The sequence below is a fragment of the Notamacropus eugenii genome, chromosome 7 (genome assembly GCF_028372415.1).
Source record: "Notamacropus eugenii isolate mMacEug1 chromosome 7, mMacEug1.pri_v2, whole genome shotgun sequence".
Classification (NCBI taxonomy): domain Eukaryota; kingdom Metazoa; phylum Chordata; class Mammalia; order Diprotodontia; family Macropodidae; genus Notamacropus; species Notamacropus eugenii.
In genome coordinates, this window is record NC_092878.1 from 24,294,817 (window position 1) to 24,312,384 (window position 17,568).

The 17,568-nt window shown below is 36.9% G+C and overlaps 1 pseudogene; it reads right to left on the minus strand.

The window, feature by feature from the left end:
* Window positions 1-15,643: 15,643 nt before the first annotated feature.
* Window positions 15,644-16,660, minus strand: LOC140513508 (actin-related protein 3 pseudogene; annotated as a pseudogene).
* Between the last annotated feature and the right edge of the window lie 908 nt (window positions 16,661-17,568).

Below are 17,568 nucleotides of genomic sequence, written 5' to 3' on the forward strand. Positions count from 1 at the left end.
TCATCACTCAGATCCATCCTACATACTATGCCAAAAGAATTTTTCTTTTTCTTTTTTGTGGTCCACTTAATAGTACAGAAGAACCTCAGTTTATAAGTAACCTGGTTTACATATGCTTCACTAGATGAGGAAAAATTTTTCATAAAGTTTGTCTTACAAGAAGAACAAAAATTCACAGTACAAATATCATGTTTGGACTTGAATGGCTTGTGAAGGAATGACACTCAACTAGGGCAATGTTTTTTTTGTTTGAACCCATATAAGAGTGCATGCTGTCTCAGGGAGAGAGGGTAAGAAAATTTAAAACTTATGGAAGTGATTGTTGAAAACTGAAAAAACATCAAAAACAAGTGTTAGAAAGATTACTAGTCAGAAGCAAATGTAAAGAAAAAAAATCAGAGTCAAAACATAAAAGTGATTCTAAAACATGAAATTAAGTGAAGGCAGTACTATTAGTCTCACTTTTAGTGAAAGTAGCATGAGAGAACACTTCCAACCCTGAAATCTCCAATGTTCTCATAGAAGGAGATTCTCCTTCCAAGCAATAACCCTTCCTCTTCCTCCTCCCCCCTCTCATCTTCTTCAAGCCAGCAATGACTCTTCTCAAAGGTAAAATGCAGATTAGTTTATTTTATTTTCTGCTTATATTGCATACTAATCATTGCTATTGTATTTCAAGCACATTAAGGATAAAAATTTTACTTAAAATCATAAATAATTATTTTTACATGAATATTTTTGGGAATTTGGTACCGATCATCTGACTTTACATTATTTTCTATGGGAAAAATGGCTTTGAAATACAAACAAATCACATGATGAACAGAATCTTGGAACAAATTAAATTCATAAACCGAGGTTCTACTGTATTTTTATTTTTCCAATTACATGTAAAGATAGTTTTCAACATTCACTTTTATAAGATTTTGAGTTCCAAATTTTTTTCTCCCTCCCTCCCTTCCCTCTCCTTTCCCCATGACAGCAAACAATCTGATATAGATTATACATGTACAATCATGCAAAGCATAGTTTCACATTAGTCATGTTATGAAAGATCAATCAGAAAAAAAGGGAAAATCCACGAGAAAGAGACAACAATAACAACAACAAAGAGAAAATAGTGTGCTTTGATCTGCATTCAGACTCCACTTTTCTTTCTCTGGATTTGGTTGACATTTTCCATCATGAGTCTTTTGTAAATGTCTTGCATCATTGTATTGCTGAGAAGAGCTAAGCCTATAAAAATTGACTGTAAGCAATGTTGCTGTTACTTTGTACAATGTTCTCCTGGTTCTACTCACTTTACTCAACATCAGTCCATGTTAAGTCTTTCCAGGTTTTTCTGAAATCTGCCTCCTCATCATTTCTTATAGCACAATAGTATTCCATTACATTTATATATCACAACTTGTTCAGTCATTCCCAGTTGATGAGCATCTCCTCAAATTCCAATTCTTTGTCACCACAAAAGAGCTGATACAAATATTTTTGTACATGTAGGTTATTTTTATTTTTTTTTGATCTCTCTTAAGTGAAATCTGATTTCATAATTCCTCTATTCAATCAACTCCAGAGGCTTCTTATTGCCTCTGGGATAAAATATAAACTCCTTTGTTTAGTCTTTAAAGTTCTTCACAATCTGACTCAAACCTATCTTTGCAGCCTCATTTTACAGAAGTTCCTCACTCACACTCTGCAGTCTTTCCAAATAGATCTTCTCTGTGTTCTTCACAAAGAAGGCAACTATGGCACAATAGATACAGCTCTCTGCCTGGAGTCAAGAAGACTTGAATTCAAGTCTCAGACATTTAATAGTTTGAGAAGTCACTTAGCTTCTGTCTGTCTCAGCTTCCCCAACTATAAAATGGGAATAACCATAGCACTTATATCCCAAGATTGTTGTGAGGATCAAATGAGATTATAATCACAATAATGATATGCAAAATGATAATAATTGTACACTGTACTAACACAGCACCTGGTACATAATAAGCACTATATAAATGTTAGCTATTACTATATAGATTAAGAAATGGCTCCCAAGGATAGCTACCAAAGGTGGTACCATGGACAGAGAATTTGGCCTCGAGTCAGGAAGACCTGAATTCAAATATGGCCTCAGACACTATATTTGTGCTTCTGGAAAAGTCACTTAATTTCTGTCTATTTCATTTTTCTTTCCCCTCCCTTCCTTTCTGCTTTCTTTAATATGCTGCCTTTCCCTATTAGAAAATAAGCTCCTTGAGGTCAAGGGCTATCATTCTAATTATATTTCTATTCCTACCACTTAGTATGGTGCCTGGACCATAGCAAGTGCTTAATAAATGCTTGTTGACTGTTAGTTCATTGATTGACTGAGAGAAGAGCAGCTTGGCAGTGTTATACGTACTCACTCTACCCACCTGTATCTTTGTAAGAGAGTGTACCATGGGTTTAAGAGGAAATGATCTATGAGAAAACTTCTCATGAAACCATTTCTTTAAACAATTTTGCTTTGAACTAATTGTGTCCTCTGGCTGATGATAGGAAAATTGAACACATGTATGGGAACTTATGGATTATCTTTGTATATGGATTCGGACTCATAAATTTCCTTGAACCAAAAATAGATATTCTGGAAGCCACATGCTTATATAGGTGGTACCCCAGGAACGGTAGTCAATCAGTCACTCTGCAAGCATTTATTAAGCAGCTACTCTGTGCCAGGCACTGTATTAAGATGGAGATATAAAGAAAAACAAAATAAACCAATCCCTGTTCTCAAGTAGAACAACATAATTAACTACCCGGGGGCACTCTGGCCTGGTGAATAGATATTTGACTCCGTGGTCAGAAAGGTTTGAGTATATGTCCTATCTCTGACACGTATAGACTGTGACCCTGGGAAGATCATTTAACCTCAACTTCTTCCCAGTTCCCTGAATTAAAGAATTGGAAGCATATACCTGTAGGAAATACATTTACACTTTCTACCTGGGCAGAAAATCAAACAGGACAACTCATTCCTTTGTACCTGGATTATTATAATAGTTTCCTAATGAATATCCTTGCTTTCAGTCACTCTCCTTTCTAATTCCTTCTTTACTGAATGTCAGAAAGAATCTTCATAAAGCATAGGACTATGTCACACCACCGTTCAAAAACATTTAGTGATGCTTCCCTCCTTGAATTTTCTATTTACTTATATAATTTTGCGTGAATTTAAGTTCTTTATTGAATGCAAGCTTTCTGGGGGCAGACACTCTTTTGTCAGTTTTGTTTTTGCTTCCCCCAGAACCTAGAGTGGTGCCTTGTACACAATAAACACTTAATAGAGGACAAAGGCGATTGCAAGGGATAGGACGGGCATAGAAAGAGAAGGGAAGACAACTAGATAGTACAGTAGATTGAGTGCCAGACCTGGAGTGAGGAAGACTCATCATCCTGAGTTAAAAGTGGGTCTCAGACACTTACTAACTGTGTGATCCTGGGTAAGTCACTTCACTCTCTTTGCTTCAGTTTCCTCATTTTTCAAATCAGCTGGAGAATGAAATGGCAAACTATTCCAAGAAAACCCCAAATGGGGTCATGAAGGGTCGGACACAACTGAAATGATTGAACAACAACCTAACTCTATCCTGGTTTGGGGAGAGCATGAACACAGCCTTGCCCTTAATAGTCTAAGTCATACATCCAGGCCTCGCCTTCCTAACAAGAGCTCTTCAGTTTCCTCCGTGTTACTATCCACACAAAACCACACAGTTCCTACCACAGGAACTATCACATAGGTAGAGCTTTGATTTTTGCAAACCTCTATTACCTCTCATGCAAAATATTTCACTTCTGAGATTTATATGAAATATTCACCTCAGAATATCTTTACAACCAGCAAGGATGATATGAATCATTCCTCTTTCCTAGCTCAAAATATGAGAAAGTGACTTCAGACAAATTGAAATAAATTAAAGAAAGGCTGGTTCAGAGAAAAAAAAACAATGCACTTCCCAGTGGGATTCATTAAAGTTGCTTGAATCAATATGTGGAATAAAATTAGAGAACATGGTCATTTGGAAATCGTTGAAGACTTGGAACAGAGTTATATTTTATCCAGTCATGTGAACAGGTGTTGAACAATCTATGTTTTTAATACTTGAGGAAGAGTATTAGATTCACATCTAAGGTTTTTTGTTTTGTTTTTTTTAATCTGGAGAGAAAATAGCCCAAATATATGTTTATATAGAATAGCCCAGAAAAAGGGGCAAGGATTGTAGAGGTCAATTCAATGGGGCGGGGAGGGAAACAATGAAATTGGTGACAGTGAAGTTACAATTATTCAAAGAGATAGGGTAACCCAGTCTCTAGAAAATCTGACCCTCAATTTCCCAGGGATTTGGGGGGAAATGGGGACCTATAGAGGTCACAGGGAGAGGATCCTATGGGCAGTGGCCTGGAAGTAGATTTCCTGCTAGTGCTGAGGAGATCAGGGAGGTGAGGTTCAGAGTTGACAGTTGTTTTCGGTAGCCATTTCTTACTTTTTTTTTGCAATCTACCCAAAGAGTTTGGAAAGTTTATATGACTGAAAATCTTTGTGGGGCCAGGAGGCTGAGCTTTCTTCAAGGTTATGCACTTGTAATAATTTCTAAGAAAACTTCTAAAGTTAAATTTTGTGGTAAAATACTTTGGAGAAGCTACATGAATGCTTGTACATCCAGAGAGTGGATGACATGATCACTATATTTCACCATTTATTCCTACTTAACATATTATCTTCAAAGTGCAAGGAGGTATGCCTGGCCCAATATACCATGCTCTTTTTGTCACAATGCTCCCAAGGAAACGTGAATTTGTAGTGTGATGAGGCTTTGAGAATGGGAGGTTTTGAAAAGGCATTAGTGAGTAGCCAAGTGAAATAGGGAAAGGAAGATAAGAAAAAAAGATGGTGGTCATGAGACACCAGCCTATAAATTCAGTTTCATGGTGCGACAGTTGGGTGCACAGAGCAGCTGAACTTTCCATGATGATGATAAATACATACATTACTTAGAAATCCAGTTCTCCCAAGACCTACAAAAAATTTCCTTGGTAGTTTTCTGAAAGTGCCTCACATATCTTCATCTTGCTATCCTGAGGATGTAGAGTAATGAATTCGGAGCTGAGATTCCTGAAGGATGCCTTCGTGGTGGCTGTAATTGGGAATGGATATTAAGAATTTTTAATACTTGGTCAAGCTCTTTGCTACCAATTCCCAATTATGTTCCATTAAATTCTTCCTATTTTAAATATATGGGTCTTCTAGCTTGATCTGGTGAAATTTTATGGAAATAGGGGTTCACAGCTATGAGTCTGACTAGAGAATAAACTGTAGAATTACTGAACCTGGATTCGGCCCCTTTGGGGACCATGGTAGCAGTGGGCTGTATAAACTTCTGTTTTTGTTTAAAGCAGTATCTTGAGGGGATGCTTGAGTTTTTTGTTTGGTCTTTTCAGTTGTGTTAGACCCTCTGTGATCCCATCTGGGTTTTTTTTGACAACGATATTGGAGTAGTTTGCCATTTCCTTTTCCTGCTCATTTTACAGATGAGGAACTGAGGTAAACAGGGTTAAGAAACTTGCCCAGGGTCACATAGCTCATAAGTGCCTGAGGCCAGGTTTGAACTCAAGATGATGAATTTCTTGATTCTAAGTCCCATGATTTATCCATTGTACCATCTAGCTTCTCAGTGAAAACTGGTTTTAATTCTATTTCAGTCATTAGTTTTTGTGTTGTTTTTTCTTCTTGCTTGTATTCCTGGGAATAAGATTTTGTTAAGTTAATCTTTTAAGATAAAATATGATACTCAAAAGAGAGAATGTTTGTAAATCATTTGGCACAGTGCCTAGCATGCAGTAGATGATTAATAAAAGGTTATTTCATTCCCCCTTCCTTAAACCTTGTCAGGGTTACATCAGACAATTAACACTTAGTAACACCTTGACTGATTCCTTCAAGTCAAGGACAACTCTTCATAGGCTTGATGGTTTTGACCAAGGCTGAGTATAGTCTGATATTCTATGAAATAACCCTGAAAATTACATGAAAAAGGAATGGGCTCTGTTTAGAAGGCCAAAGGCATGTTTCAGAGCCAGAATATTAACTTATCTTCTTCCTCCCCCAAAGACACTTGCATCAGTTTGCAATTTTGCAAAACGAATTCCAAAATGCAATGGGATGGGTTATATTTTTCTAGGTGGAGAAAGGGAAAAAGCAACTTTTTATGATTTTATTATTTATCTGGTCTCTAAAAATTCCCAGTGGAAAACTTTTATTTTTCTTGGTTTTCTAGGCCAGTGTTTTCAATGAAACACATGGACTATGACTATAATAATTGTTCAGATCATTCAAGACAAATTTGTATTTGACTGACAGTCACTTAGCCTCTTTGAGTCCCAATTTCCTCAACTGCAAAATGATAGGTCTGTATTAAATGATGTCTAAGGTCCCCTTCATGTGGGCCACCCCTAGTTTAGTTGTAGGTTAGATCCTTTTAATCCCCATGAGCCATAAAGTGGCTTACTACTGCTTCTCTCACAGTCCAAGGGGTAACCCTGAGGGATGAGGGCGCCTAATACTGTTACTCACAAAGTCTCATCCAATATATTCTCCCAAATAACAATCAAAACGTTAACATCTCCCAATATCAACCAACTAATTGACATCAGTTATCTTTTACAAAGCAGTTTTTAGTGAAACAATATGACATGGAATAAAGTATAGCAATACCTCATTGAATCCTTGTGCATTCTTCCCTCCATACTCCTTGCTTTTGTTATCATTCTTCCTTTTTTTTTTTTGAGGAGGAGGATAAATGACATTATGTCTTGACTTGTTCTTGAAATGGATTTAAGTGAGGCAGAGTTGCACAAAGCCTCCCTCTTCACTCTCCCTCCCAGAGTCATCAAAGTCCAGTGGAAATACTTATAAGTCAGCATGACTGGTGATGGTCCAGGAAACAATAGATGACCTTGGCATCTTCAATGTATGACTAAGCACAAAGTGCTCCACAGTGCCTGCTTCAACCACTTATTTGATCCCTGGGGAGAATGCACTCAGACTTAATGTTCTCCATATAAAATATTGCCTTACTAAATTTGCTTCTGAATCCAGCATAGTCAATGGATAAGTCACTTGCATGCATGATATAGCATCTTAGCCCCTGGATGTATTAACTCCTGAGAGAGAGAGAACAAGGTTACTCCTCAGGGCTTGTTCCTTATTGGACTCAGCCACTGTTGTAAATAGCTTCATTTGCCATGAGACCTTTGATGCCTCTTCCAACTTTTTGAAGCTCATAAGGTCACTTCTGTTCTGTCTGTTCTGTCTCTGATACTCTAAGATCAGGAAAGAATTATGATCAAGAACTAAGATACAAAAGAAAAAAAGATGTTGTGTGCTAATAGACACACTGTTTGAATGGTGGTGGTGAGTTCTCCCTACCCCCAAATGCATAGTAGTTGTTTCTCCTCAAGAGCCATCAAGGAAGAAAAAAGACTTCTTTTAAATGAACCTTTTATACACAGAGTTCTGGCTCAGCAAGCTAAGTCAAAGGCTTATTCTCACCACACAGTAAGATGACAACCACCTCCCCAAAAAACAATCAGCATATCTGCATCTCTTCTGAAGTGGGGAAGGAACAGGCTTCCCCTTCACATATTTCTGGAAGAAGACTCACCAAGCCTCCACATGGATTGACAGCAGACATCAGATATTGCCCATGCTTTAAGGACTGTTGGCCCATTGTCCTATTACATAACTGTAGAGTTCATCTAGTGGGTCACACCTCCTGGCTTAGTGACCAATCTTCTCTGATGCTGTCAACACCTCCACCCCTAACTTTAGCAATCACTTCTTGGGGGACTGAAATTCCACTCAGGGTTTTCTGAATCATCCCCAAAGTGCCAATTCATTCAATGCTGAACCACATGTGTCCCCATGAAGTTGCCTAGGAATCTCAGGCATTTGCTATAAGGCAGAGGTGTTAATCATATGGACTTGGACCAATATTCCCAAGTGTACCCTAACTGGAATCAAATGTAATTGGGAAATATTTAGCAAAGTAAACAAAAATACAGTAGAAAATAAGATAATGTTAATATGTGGTTTTTAAAGTCATTGCAGCCTGCAGGGATCCCTATGTGTTCTAAAGCAGGTTTAACAACCCTTTTCAATTTGAGTTTGACACCTGTGCTTTATGGAATGACCCCTGAAGACTCATCCACATGTAGTTCCAGGCATAGCCAGGCTACAAGAGGTTAGAATATTCTCCTTTTGCACTACTCAGTATTTGCAACACCTTAGAAAAGACCCAGGAAGTCTTCTAGTCCAACCTGTACATGAACAGGCATTTTCTCTACAGTATTCTTCAATGACTGGTCATCAGTCCTCCACTTGAAGATTTCCAGTGAATTAATTATGCAAAGTCACTTCAATATAACAGGTACCTACTAAACACCTTCCTTATGTATAAGGTCTCTATTTCCAAATTTACATATCTAGTACTAGATGGAAGGGAAATGAAGATTAAAAAAAACAACAACAAAACCTAATGAACCCAGCTCCTCTAGAGGAGCAAACACTGAAAAAAGAATCTAAGAGATGGCAGCTAGGAAAGAATGGATTCCAGGTATGGGGGAAAGCTAATGTAAAGGGCTGGAGAAGGAATGGCAATTTTAGGGAAAAGCAAATAGGTCAATTTGGTGGAAATATCAACTCCTTTATAGAGAGTAATATGAAATAAGTTTGGAAAGGCAACCTAGAGTCAGATTGTGAAGGGATTTAAGCATCAAAGTGAGGAGTTTGTATTTTAACCTATAGAAAATAGAGAGCCACTTAAGATTTCTAAATCAAAAATCTTTGTTTTTCTATTCTGCACTAAGAATGGATTGCAGAGAGGAAAAACTGGAGAGACATTAAGAGAATATTAAAATAGTTCAAGTGAGAGGTGATGAGGGCTTGAAACTAGTGTAGAGAAAAGGACAGATGGGAAAGTTATGCAGAGGTAGAACTAAAGCTCAATGAATGATTTGACATGAATAAATGAAAATTTGACACAAAATAAATTGTGGTGGTTGTTGAGATGATTTAAGTTGGTACGTCCATGGAACATCTAGGTGGAAATTAATGTTCAATAGGCAGCTAGCTGGACTAGTGAGCTAATTTTATGACTGCAGAGTTTACAGTTTTAGTACTAGATATGTAAATTTGGAAACAGAAAATAAATAAGCCCATTAAATTAAATTAAAGAGAAAAGAGAGAGAGAAAAAGGAGAGAACAAAAGAGAGAAAAAGATGTACACACAAATAAACAGAGAGGGAAGGTGTAGAAAGAGGAATCATGACACATTCTTGAGATATACCCAGTGTTAAAGAAAACAAGATAGATGACTAAGAAAGAGATTTAAAATAGAAAGGAGAATCACATGAAATCATGGAAATCCAGAATCATGGAAACTGAAGAAGAAGAGAATATACAGAATCAATGGTGTCAAAAGTGACAAGAGATCAAGACGGATGAAGACTTAGAAAGAATAATTAGTTGAAGCAATCTTGAGCCATTGGAAACTTTTTTTAAAAGAAATTTTGTGTCTTTATTGGAATGGTGTTAGGCTCTAAATAAACCAATTTTGATATTTGCATTTGTTTTTTATCAGAAATGACACTACATAGTTGCAATACTGGTCTGAAAAATTTCTCTTTATTTTTCTTTTAAAGCAAAAAACAGGAGGAAAGTATTCAGAAAGTGCTAGCAGGCATCACTTAATCCAAAGATACTACCTTTAGATCCAGCTAGTACTTGTGAAGAAAACCAGATTTTTTTTGGATGGTTGAACATTTTTACAATTAGAAATACATAAGTATGTAAGCAGGTGTCATGAGGCCTTTAAAAATTTTTACTTTATAGTTGGCTTCTATTTTCCCCAAATATGATAGTTTTTCTTTGACATTTTTTCCTCAAAGTCTAAAAAAGTATGAAATATAAACATATTCTTCCATTGTCCACTTGGAAGCATGAAATTCCAACATTAGAGAGCTATCTACATACAGTTAAATTAATAAATATTCAAAATATCTTGTCACAAAGCTAAAACACCTTCTTTTTGTTACACACAGATTCAAATATTGCCTAAAGAAAAACGTTTTTACAGGACAGAGCCAAGATGGTGGAGAAAACATGGACTCATCTGAGCTCTTCCACAAACTCCTTCAGATACCTCTAAAAAGTGAATCTGAACAAATTTTAGAGTGGCAGAATCCACTAGGAGACAAAGTGTGACAGATTTCCAGACCAGGACAACGTGGAAGGTAGATGGGAAGAATCAGTTGCATGGGACTGGGAGAGCACAGAGCATGTAGGTGACAACAGCACAGACTTGGCTATAGCCATAGTGGAGTGGGAATGGGGTGGACTGAATCATAAGCCATAATATGGGTTCCCAAGCCTCTCAGTACAGGACTGGAGTCCTGCAGAACTGAGTGAGAGATAAATGGAGGGCCTTCAGCAGGAGCTGCAGCCACTCCTGGGGTGATCAGCCCACAGATTAAATGTTTGAAAGCAACCTTCTTGAACTTCCAGGAGCCAAGATGGTAGAGTAAACTGTAAGTGCTCTCACCCTCCCTTTGTTGACCTCCAAAAACCCAGAGAATATTGCCCCAGGAAAAATCCTGGAAGAGTGGAGCCAGAAGAAGGAATAAACAGTCTTTTAACTAGGGAGGCTAGGGCAACCAGCGGGAAGGGTCCCTTTTGCTGTGGCTGAAGGGGACCAGTGAAGGACCAGAAGCATGCCATCAAGCAACACCTTAGTGGACCTGCAGATCCCCATGGGGGTAGAGCCCATAGAGGGCAACACCAGAACTCCAGGCATGCCTTAATACAACCAGGGGAATTGGGCAAATACCAGCACAGATGGGAGCTCACCAGCTGCTGAGCCTGGCTGTGCTCTAGTGCAGACCTTGGGGAGGAGAGGACCTCCCATGGCCAGACCACTCTTCCTCAACACTTCATGCCTAGTGTTTCAGTGTAACCCCAGGGAAACTCAGAAAGACTTCAACTGGCCTCAGATTTGCCACACACCAGCCAGCTCAGCACCAGGTAAGCTGTATCATTATATAGCTTCTAGCTGAAAGAATCAGAGGCCCCAATACACAAAGCCAGAAATCAGGTCCCAAACTCCCAACAAAAGAAATGTGGGACTGAGCTCACTGTACCCCAGAAGCAGAGATCAATTTTAAATTCCAGGAAAAAGACAATCACTACAAGTAAGAAGTAAATCAGAAAAGCAAAGATCATGGAATCTTACTACAGGGAAAGGGAAGATCAAAATATGAATTCAGAAGAAGACAGCATTGACACTGTACTCACATCTGAAAATTCAGACGGGAATATGAACTGGTCTCAGACCCAAAGAGCATTCTTGAAAGAGCTCATAAAGGATTTTAAAAGCCAAATTAGAGAGGTAGAAGAAAAGTTGTCTAATGATTTTAAAAATACAAACTGCAAAAATGAAAAAAGAATTCGCTGAAGAGAACACTTCCTTAAAAAGTAAGTGGCCAAATGGATATGGATGTATAAAGCTTAATTGGGAAAACTGGACAAATGGAAATGGAAGTACAAAAGCTAACTGAAGAAAGCAATTAGTTAAAAATTAGAATTGAGCAAATAGAAGCTAGTGACTTTATGTGGCATTAACAGTCAAACAAAATCTAAAGAATGAAAAAATAGAAGAAAATGTAAAATATCTTATTGGAAAAACAACTGACTAGGAAAATAGATTCACAAAATCTAAGAATTATTGGTGAACCAGAAAGCCATGATGAAAAAAAAGACCCTGGACAATGTTTTCCAAGAAATCATCAAGAAAAACTACCCTGAAATCCTAGATCCAGAAGGCAAAATAGTCATCCAAAGAATCTGCCAATTACCTCCTGAAAGGGATTCCAAATTGAAAATGTCAAAGAATATTGTTGCCAAATTCCAGAGCTATCAGGTCAAGGAGAAAATACTTCAAGCATTCAGAAAGAAACCATTTAAATATCAAGGAACTACAGTCAAGATCACACAGGACCTTGCAGCTTCTACATTAAAAGACTGGAGGGATTGGAATATCATATTCCTTAAGGCAAAGGAGCTTGGACTATGCCTAAGGATCAATTACCCAGCAAAATTGAGCATAATCTTTCAGGCAAGGAGAAAGGCATTCAATGAAACAAGAGATTTTCAAACTTTCCTGATAAAAAGCCCAGAGCTCAATAGAAAATTTGATTTTCAAATGCAAGACTCAAAAGAGGCATAAAAAGGGAAAAATTTGCTATTCGATATGGGCTAACTGTTTACATTCCTATAGGGGAGGATAGTACTTGTTAATCTCAATAATTGTGTATTTATTATGATGTTTAAAAGAGATACACATAGATAGAGGGAGTGGATATAGATGAACTGATGTGAAAATTTAAAAAAAGGTAATTAGAGGGTGGGAAGGGATTATAATGGGATAAGAGAAAAGGAGGAGGCAGAAAAGGGTAAATTACATCACATGAAGAGGCACAAAAACATATTATAATAGAGGGAAGGAAAGGAGGAAGATGAGCATTGCTTGAGCTTTACTCTCATCCGATTTGGTTCAAGGAGGAAACTGCATACTCAAATATAGAAATATAACTTACTCTACGGGCAGTAGGAGGGGGAAAGGGAAAGAAAAGTGATGGGGTGGTTAGAAGGGAGGGAAGAAATGGTAAAGAAAAAAAAGGAAGGGGGGCTGATAGAAAGGAGGGAAGACTGAGGGAGGCAGTGGTCAAAAGTAAAACTCCTGAGGAGGGGAAGGAAAAAGAAAGAAATTAAACCATAAACAGAAAGGGAAATAGGATGGAGAGAAAGACACAGAGAGTAATCATGACTTTGGATGTAAATCAGATGAACTGTGCCATAAAATGGAGGCAGATAGCATAGTGCATTAGAAACCATAACCCTACAATATGTTGTTTACAAGAAACACATTTGAAACAGGGTAAAGGTAAAACCCTGGAGTAGAATATATTATACTTTAACTGATGAAAAAAAAGCAGAGATAGCAATCCTAATCTCAGACAAAGCAAAAACAAAAATAGATCTAATCAAAATAGATAAGGAAGGAAGCTATATCCTGCTAAAAGGCACCATTAAAAATGAAATAATATTGTTAATAAACATATGCACCAAGTGATACAGCACTCAAATTCTTAGAGGAGAAGTTAAGGGAGTTACTGGAAGAACTAGATAGCAAAACTATATTAGTAGGAGACCTCTACCTCTCCTCCTATGAACTTGATAAATCCAACCTCAAAATAAACAAGAAAGAAATTAAGGAGGTGAATAGAATTCTGGAAAAGGTAGACAGACCTCTGGAAAAAATTGAATGAGGAAAGAAAAGAATATAACTTTTTCTCAGTGGTACATGGCACATAATCAAAAACTGACTACATAACAGGGTATAAAAACTTAACAATTCAGTGCAGAAAGCCAAAGATGGTCAATGCATTCTTTTCAGATCATGATGCAATAAAAATTATATGTAATAAAGGTCCCTGGAAAAATAGACCAAAAGTTAATTGGAAGCTAAATAATCAAATCTTAAAGAATGAGTGGGTCAAACAACAAACAAAGAAATAGTGAGTCATAGAAACAATCAATAATTTCATTCAAGAGGATGACAGTAACAAGCTGGCCTACCCAAACTTATGGGATGCAGTGAAAGGAGTCCTTAGGTGAAGTTTTATATTTCTGAATGCTTACAAGAAAAAAATTGAGAAAGAGGAGATCATTGAATTGGACATGCAATTGAAAAAGTTAGAAAAAGAACAAATTGAAAATCCTCAATTAAATTCCAATTTATAAATACTGAAAACCAAAGGAGAAATTAACAAAACTGAAATTTAAAAAACTATCAAACTAATAAATAAAACTAAGAACTGATTTTATGAAAAAAAATCAATAAAATAGGTAAATCTTTAGTCAATTTTATTTAAAAAAAAAAACCAAATTATCAGTATCAAAAATGAAAAGGGTGAACTCACCTCCAATGAAGAGAAAATTAAAACAATAATTAGAAATTACTTTGTCCAACTGTATGCTCATAAATTAGGCAATCTAAATGAGATGCATGATTATTTTAAAATGTATAAATTGCCTAGATTAACAGAAGAGCAAGTTGAGTACTTAAATAACTCCATTTCAGGAAAGAAAATTGAACAAGACATCAATGAACTCCCAAGGAAAAAATTTCCAGGGCCAGAAGGATTTGCAAATGAATTCTATCAAACATTTAAAGAACAGTTAATTCCAATACTGTAGAGACTATTTGGGGAAATTGCCAAAGAAGGAGTCCTACTAAATTCTTTTTATGATGCAAATATGGTTCTGATACCTAAACCAGGAAGAGCCAAAACGGAGAAAGAAAATTATAGACCAATTTCTCTGATGAATATAGATGCAAAAATTTTAAATAAGATTTTTGTAAAAAGAATACAGCAACTTATCGTGAAAATATTACATTAAGATCAGGTAGGATTTATACCAGTAATGCAGGGCTGGTTCAATATTAGAAAAACTATTAGTGCTATTAATCATATCAACAACAAAACTAACAGAAACCACATGATTATCTCAATAGATGCAGAAAAACTTTTGACAAAATACAACACCCATTCCTATTGAAAACACCAGAAAGCATAGGAATAAATGGAACTTTCCATAAAATAATAAGTAGTATCTGCCTAAAACTGTCAGCAAGCATTACATGTAATAGGGACAAGCTTCATGCATTTCCAATAAGATCAGAGGTGAAACAAAGATGTCCATTATCACCACTGTTATTCAATATGGTAATAGAAATGCTAGCTGTAACAATAAGAGAAGAAAAAGAAATTGAAGGAATTCGAATAGGCAAAAAAGAAACTAAGTTATCACTCTTTGCAGATGATATGATGATACACTTAGAGCATCCCAGAGAATCAAGTAAAAAACTACTTGAGCTAATAAACAACTTTGGCAAAGTTGCAGGTTACAAAATAAACCCACATAAATCATCTGCATTTCTATATATTACTACCAAAGCCCAACAGCAAGAGATAGAGAGAATAATCCCATTTAAAGCTACAGCAGACACTCTAAAATATCTGAGAGTCTACCTGCTGAAACAAACCCAGGGACTATATGAACACAACTACAAAACGCTTTTCACACAAATAAAGTCAGATCTAAATAACTGGAAAAACATCAGTTGCTCATGGGTAGGCTGAGCTAATATAATAAAAATGACAATTCTATCTAAATTAATTTACTTATTCAGTGCCATACCAATCGAACTACCAAAAATTATTTTCTAGAACTAGAAAAAAATACTATCACATTTCATCTGGAAGAGCAAAAGGTCCAGAATATCAAGGGAATTAATGAAAAAATGTTAGAGAAGGTGGCCTAGTCCTACCAGATCTCAAATTGTACTATAAAACAGCAAGCATCTGAACCACTTAGTACTGGCTAAGAAATAGAGGGGTAGATCAGTAGAACAGATTAGGTACTGAAGACACAGAAGTCAATGAATATAGCAGTCTACCGTTTGATAGACTCAAAGACCCCATTTTCTGGGATAAGAACTTACTGCATGTGGTGTGTAACGACTTGTCTATCAATAGGCTTGTGTTTCAGTCTATGACCACTTAATTCTTCATGTAATTTCAACCTTGCATCAGCAGTTCTTTTCAAATCTCATTATAGTCAACGTTCAAAATCCCTGAACATGGTTGAACTCTATGAGAGGACAATATTTTTATAGAAAAGACCTCTGACATCGATGAGACAATTCTAAATTACCTCTTCTACTACTTCTGAGATATGTTATGTGAAGTTTGTATTAATAAATTCTGGGTGAAAGATTTCTGGACCCAGGAACTCTTCATAACCAATATCAATGGAAAATTCTTCCCTCGAGATTGCATTGATTCCGGTATACTATTCATTCCATTTTGTCCCATCTGTATTACACTTGTTAAATTCTTTGACTAAATCTATGCAGACTTAATTATAATGTTCCTCCTCCACCTTAGTTGTTTCCAGAGACTGTTCAGGAGAAATTCCTCCATCTCATTTCTCTCATTAACTGCTGAATAAAATATGTTATATCTCTCCCAGCAATTGGAATGTACTTGATACAGCTGCCAAAAACATACCCTTCAGCCACAGGAATGATATGAGTGACATTTACCTCCCCTGTCTATAACTGTACCAGTCTGTGTCTGCTCTCCTACCTGTCTTGAAGTCCAACATGTTGCTAAAACAAAGACAACCTATACATCTCTGTAGGCTTGAAACATTAAGGGATTCAAACATAATTTCAACTGTATATTCCATTTTTTTGGTGTATTTAGTGGAGGTTCAGTCAAAAGAAAATAATGATCTTCAGATTCTGCCCTTAGGTATTTAAAGATCACGTGTTCCATAAATCTCTACATCAAGTTCCTATCTTCAACTGTACCATGACAGATTGGCCACTTTCTTCCATAGATTGTCTTTCCCCCCAAAAAAGAAGTCTAGATCATCAGAAACCTTCATCACCCTCCTTTGAGCTTGATCTCTTACTTTTGCAGATTCCTTGATGGCAATACCCGAAGGGATTATAAACTATGTTTATCCAAGCAGATCCAAATTTTGTATACCTGGGGCTGTGGTCCACTACACCGACCCTCAGCTGTCTACCATCTTCCACTTCCTTCTCTTGTTGCAGCTACCACTGTCAGGTCTGTGCTGGATGTGGGGAAGATTGGGGAGAGGGAGGAAGGAGAAGGAATTTGAACGGGGTTGGTTGTGGGGGCTATTTAACCATACACAGCCAGGTGGATCTCATGCTCTCTGCTCTTGGGAGGCAGAGAGGAAGCTGAAGCAGAGGCAGAGCGTGGATGGCAGAGAGGGAGGGTAGCAGCCTCGGCCCGCCAGCCATTGGTAACTTTGGAAAGAGCATGTTCACTCAAGTAACTTTAGTGAAGAAGTGGTTGGGATGTGAAAATGCAGAAAAAATTAGCATGGACACATCTTTGTTTTGTTTATTTATTTTTATTTTATTTATTTTTTAAAGAATGCTTGTTGTGAAAGGGAGAGAAGAAATAGGATGATAATGTTGTCACTGAACACCTCCTGGGGGAACATCATCCAGATTTCTTTGAATGTGTGATAATCTGATTTTATACTTGGTTCTAGTCAAGCGTGTGGTTCATTGACATCTTTCCTTCCCTTTTATACTTATCTAGACTTTGATGACTGGAGAAGAGAGTGAGGCTGACACCTTTGCACAATTCTGCCCCATTCACATCCCATTCACATGCAAGTCAAGGCACAATGATTTCCTGCTTTTTTCTCACTTCACTTTGTGTCAGCTCTATACGTCTTGTCATTTTTTTTTTTAATTTCAAGTTTTTTTTTTTAATTCTTTTCTTAGAGATTGAAAATTAAACAACAATAACAATAATCTGGGATTTTTGTGACTGTAGTTTAGATCAATTATGAAAGATAAGCCAAGAAAATGCTAG